At 43.1% G+C, this 5,805-nt stretch overlaps 1 protein-coding gene across 4 annotated transcripts in view; it reads left to right on the forward strand.

The window, feature by feature from the left end:
- Positions 1 to 3,212: 3,212 nt before the first annotated feature.
- STON2 (stonin 2) overlaps positions 3,213 to 5,805 on the forward strand; it is a 185,460-nt gene continuing 182,867 nt past the window's right edge. For all 4 annotated transcript variants that reach the window (XM_027844755.1, XM_027844757.1, XM_027844758.1 and 1 more), the window contains exon 1: positions 3,213 to 3,330. The gene's annotated coding sequence lies outside the window, so the exon portion shown is untranslated. The remainder of the gene's footprint in view (positions 3,331 to 5,805) is intronic.

The following is a 5,805-nucleotide window of genomic DNA, read 5'->3' on the forward strand; positions in this document are numbered from 1 at the left end:
TCCCTCTGCCATCTTGGCTCCTCCCCCTTAATGGTGTTACTTGTATGTATGCCCTTCCACTTATGAACTCTATGAGTGTTCATTCTTTTCTATGACACTGCATATTTGTGGTAATGTACCATAGGCTTAAGGGGTGAAATGTCTTGTTTCTTACTACGACATTTTGTAAATGTCTTTGTTTTGAACTAGTTATGACCTCTGGATCACTTTTGAAAGAAAACACATAGGGGTTGACTTGTGGGTTATAGTTTCATGAATCTCAAAGACCCACAGAATACTTTGAACCTGGGGTAGATGTCAGGGTGACCCAACCTGCCAATGTGAGTTGGGGAGAGGGGGTTTCAAGGAGGGGAGATAACCCAGAGGAGCCCAAACTGTTGACTTACTTTGCTCTAAAATTGTCTTTCAAGGTGCCAGGGGAGAGAGGTAGGTGCAGTGAACTGATGGAATCAGCATAATAAGACCTGAAGAAGAAAACAGATTTTTATAAATTTTTTGAAACAAGGGCTTAGCCTAAATAGGAGTAAGGAGAGCTGAGGTTCAATAACAGAAGGAATACCTTGTATTAATTAATACATATTAATTAAGCACATACTATGGGTCTGGCCCTGTGCTAATAGTTGGATGTATAAAGGGAAACAAAAGTGAAATAGTCCTTGCCCTAAGACATTTTATCAGGAAAAACAGCTTATACATATAAAAAAGAGATACAAAATATTTATCAAATAAATAAATACAAGATAATTTTGTCAGGGAGACAGCTGAATGGATGAGTCAAGGTCCTGTAGGTGATGGCCCTTGGGCTGAACTTTAAAGGAAACTTGAGGATTCTAAGAGGCAGAGGTGAAGAGAAAGTGCATTCCAGGCATGAGCGACAGTCTGTCAAGGCTCAGAGATGAGAGAGAGGATATTTTGTATGAAAAGTGGCAAGTAGGCCAGTATACTTGGAAGGGAGAGTACATGAAGCAATATGATATGTAACATACCTAAAAAAATTCATAGATTTGGAAAGAACTTGAAAGGCTATCTCCCCTCCATTTACTTTACAAAGGACAATACTTAGACTAAGAGAGATTAACAGTCTTGCCCACACAAGAAGTATCAGAGGTAGTCCTCTGACTCCAACATTTTGGCTGTTTTTCCTTTATCGCACTGCTTCCAAGTGGCTCCCTTTAAGGTGTCTGGAGCCAGAGTCTGAAGGGCTTCAAATACTAACAGAGTTTTATTTTGTCTTAGAGGCCAAAGGGAGCCATTGGGGCTCATTGAGCCTGGGCATTACAAGGTCATATTTGTGTTTTAGGGATAGCAATATGGCAATTGTGTGGAGGTTAGATTAGAGATGGGAGAGACTTGAGGTGGAAATATTGGGATTTCGCTGTTTTGTGTCCACTGTTCTAGAGTTTCTGTGCCCAGAATTCAGGCAGGAAGAACAGCCAAATTTTCTCCTGCCTGTGTTTTCAATTTTACTTTTCATGTGAAAATTTTATTTATTATTAGAGCTGTAACTAGAAATTCTAACGCACAGGCCAAACACCAGGAAACACACTGTGGAGAAGCAATACAAATTGTACCATCATATCAATTTTTTGTTGAAAGTGGGGGACACAAGGCCTGTACAAAGAGTAACTCTTGGACACTGTCCACAGCAGAGACTCTGAGACGCCCCAGAGACTTCTGGGAGAGGAGGCAAGATTGTATCAGGAAGGCAAGGAACTTACCTAGGATACAGTTGCCTGGAGGAAGCTCTCATATGGTAGATTCCCATTTTAACTAAATATTTTGACATTAGATGCTAGTCTTAATTGTACAGTGCTGTCACTGCCCTCTAAATTTTAGTGTATTGAGCAAATATCTGATCACTCCTCCCTAGCTATAATGGTACTCCCTATCTCAAGATGCTAAGCTCTGTGTCAGCAGGATCATATCTTTTTTTTTGAAAGTAGCAATTTTATTTGAGTTAAAATTATTTATAAAAACCCAAAGACATACTTCACGAAACTGTTACAAACTATTTTTTCCTGCCATTGGCTTTTGCTCCAAAGATCACAGCTGAGAAATACTGCATAAAATAAAAATAAGATTGGATTCAGAAAAGTACTCTACTGTTCTAATTTCCAATTGATAGTATTTACAGAAATGTTTACAATGGAAAAAAAGTTACTTTAAAATTTTAGTTAATTTTCGAGTCAGCCTCAAAGACCCTTGAATGCAGAGTTCTCTGAGGGTTCCATAAACACAAATGCACTGCAGTTCAAAGGTGACCACTTTGCCCTACTCCCCTCATCCAATTCTGCATCTCTATCAGCTCTTGACAATTGGTTATTATATAAAAAAAAAAAACCCTGTTAAACCTGAGGTAAATCAATTCCCATTCAAAACGATTACCAGTGTAACAGAGAAATAGAGTTAGCCCTGATTTTCTTCATTATTTCTGAGTTTTCATTATTTCTTACCATCTGCCACTAGTCACTTTAGCCTACATCTGTCTTCTGAAATCCAAAGATCAACGAAAAAAACATTATTCTAAAATTAATCAAACAAGAGACAAAATGCATCTAGCTGATTTATCCAGCAGGATCATGTCTTAAACAGATCCACAGGAAGGGTTAAGGCCCACAGGATCTAGCATAGTGCCTTATACACCGTGTGTGTGTGTGTGTGTGTGTGTGTGTGTGTGTGTGTGTGTGTGAATGTTCTCATGCTTCATCTTCTACTATAGGAGAAATCATTGTGCAAGTATATAATAGTGAGGTGGAAAGCTTAATTGGAGCAGTGGTCATTCCAATGCCTGGAACCACGTGGGGTAGAGAGTACTCAGCATCCTCAGTGTTTTACAAGCTGGCACTCAGGGACTGCGTGGGTGGGAACTGCCAAGATGTGATCATATTCCCCGCCCCCAGTCCCCACCATCCCCACCAAGCACATACAGACTTCACCGCCCCGGAGTCCCTCAGTTCTGGCCTGAGCCACGACCTGGAGAGTTGCGCAACTATGGATTTCGGACTCTGAACAACCTGAGGAGGAAGACTTGGGAACACAGAGAAACCCCGAGTGTTTGCCCTGCCCCGCATCCCCACTCCTCCTGCTTGGCTTCCCGCAGTGCCCAATCAGGTCGCTCCTCCTGCTTCTCCCCTGGCCAATCAGGAGAGGCGGGAGCGAAGCTAGGGTAGGGAGCTCCTAGCCGTGGGCTCAGAGCGTAGCCGGAGCTCTCACTCTCCACTATTCTTCAGCCGGGAGCCTGTCGCCTGCATCGCCACCGCCACGGCCACCGCTGCTGCTGCTGTATGACTTCCCTGCCGGCGTCCGTGGACCCTGCTGGCAGTTATCGAGGTAACCCCAGCCGTGCCTTCCACCTCTACCGCCATCCCTTCGCCCGCTCCTTGCAAGCCTAAGAAGTGTCTCCAGAGACCCAAGGGGAAGGCAGGTGGAGCTAGGGGAGAGAGAAGGGACGTCTGCTAGGTCCTAGTGCCATTGAGGTTCCCTTCACCTCTGGCTCTTCCTTCCATGGACCCGAGGAAGCGAGCTTGCTCCTGCTCCTTCCTCTGCCCACTATTCTAGCGTCAGCTTCCCTGCAACCAGTCTGGGTGCTTCTGTTCGGGCTCGAGCTTACTATGAATCTGGTTCATCTAAGTGTGTAACACTTAGGGGGGCGGCGGGATATTGGGAAGAAAAAAAAGTGTTAGGAATGGGCGTTAGGAGGCAAGATACCCCCAAGAACCTTCACCAACCTTTCCAGACGCCTGTCCAGGGTAACTGCTACGGCCAGCTTAGAGGGATGGTAGGGCTGCGCTGGGGTGAATAATTCATGCGGGGGTAGGTTGTAGAGAAAGCTGGGAGGCACGTTTGCAAGTGTGACCTCCCCTAAGGGAGATCTGGAAGTGTTGAAAATTTCCTCTCTTGGGGTGTGTATGTGTGTGTGTGAGAGAGAGAGAGAGACCAAGTACGAATTGGACTTCCATCCAGGACGGTGGTGGTATGGGGTCTGTTCAGAGATTGCTGGGCAGAGCAGGTGACCGACTAGACAGATTTCCCTCTCCATGTCTCCCTCTGCTTATTATTCTCCAATGCTTTGTCCTGGAGCACCTCAGCGTCTGTCTCTCTCTTTAGTGATGCAGATACCAACAGCTTTCAGTCCCACTGCCTACTTGTCACCCGATAGACATTGGCTCTGGTAATGAAGATTCAAACCTTCCTGTTGCTGAAACCTCGTAGTCTTGTTTCTCTGGTGGTTTTCTCTTCAATATTCCCTCTCTGTCCATAGTGCTTACTTATACCTTCTGCTTGCCATCAATAAGGAGAAGGAAATGCATATTTATTTGCCACATCTAAACTATAGCTTCCTTCCAAATCGTCTGGTTGTCTTTTGGGGCTAGAGTTACCCGTGGATCTGCTTATCCGAGTGTGTAACACCTGAGGGGGGCACTGGGATGGTAGGGGTGAGAAAAGTGTATTTGCATGTCTCCTGCAGCCCTTTAGAAAAGGAACTGCTGAAAGCCAGCTTCCCATCGAGAGAACATACTCTCTTGATGCCCCTACAGAAGGGAGCTGGCAGTGTGGGATGAACTCATGAGTGAGTCATTAAGAATGGTATTTGGAAGCTGCTGGCACCTCTACCTGAATCAGCAAATGTTCTCTACCATTTCTCCATTTGTATGGCTGACTATCACTATTCTTCCAGGCTTGAATAAATAAATTGCTCCCTTTAGCTTAATGTATTGAAAATGTATTTCCACTGTTGGGGGGGGGATTAAAAAAAAACAATCTTTACCTACGATCATAAATTTTACATCTGTTAGAGAGATCTGTTACTGGTCAACTAGCCCAATTCCTTCATTCTACAGATAAGGAAAATGAGGCTTAGAGAGTGAAATTATTGGCCTGAGTTACCAGTGATAGTTAATGGGAAGCTGAGACTCAAACCCAGACCTCCTCATTCAAAATGCAGTGTTATTTCCACTATCTTGTTATATTTTATTCCAAAATCCAAACATCACATTATAAAAACAAGAGGATTTGAGTGTCCTTTTGGCTCTTCTTAGCTCCTTACTCCCTTCCTGTTTGAAGCCAGATAGAATTAGATAATTCTCTTGGCTTTATTCTCTTTCTCCATTATCTATGTGTTTCTGTTGAAATAATTCTTTCCCTCTTTGAAACTTGTCTGTGCAGCCTTATTTTTTAGAAGATGTACCTAAAGAGTAAGCCAGTATTGTTCAATGTGTGGCCCTGGGCCTGCCTAGGCTTCTCAATTCTATGTGATTAGTGACCAACTAGGAAAGAGAGGGGCATTGCCATTTGTATTCATGTTGTAATTAAAAGAGACGTTACATACTTTGAAAATGCTAAAATATTAGAATATAAAGACATACGAGGGGGCTTTAGCCAACTAGCAATAGAAAAGACACTTTTTGATGCTTCAGTAAATTGGAAATAGAAATTTGGGGTGGGATAAAGGAAAGACTAATCATTGAGGGATTTTGTTGATGACACTGGCGAATTCTGGTTTCTATTCTTAGAGTAAATGTTTAAAGCTGTATTACTCTTTTCATTGGTAATTTCAAGTGTTCTGGCCAGTTACTTATATGCCCAGATGATTTGATTCATTTATGTATCATTGTTTCCTGTTTCTTTTCCTTGCTTAATCCTGTGGCTTGTTCAAACAAACATCCCTGCCCTGTTTATTTTCTTTAAAACTGAAGATAATCAACACGTAGCAGCTTCAGTTAGTATTCTGAATTCTACCACTTCTCTCTCTCTCTAGCACACACACACACACACACACACACACACACACACACACACACACAC

Source organism: Vombatus ursinus, unplaced genomic scaffold (genome assembly GCF_900497805.2).
Source record: "Vombatus ursinus unplaced genomic scaffold, bare-nosed wombat genome assembly UNPS02014945.1, whole genome shotgun sequence".
NCBI classification, from domain to species: Eukaryota; Metazoa; Chordata; class Mammalia; order Diprotodontia; family Vombatidae; genus Vombatus; species Vombatus ursinus.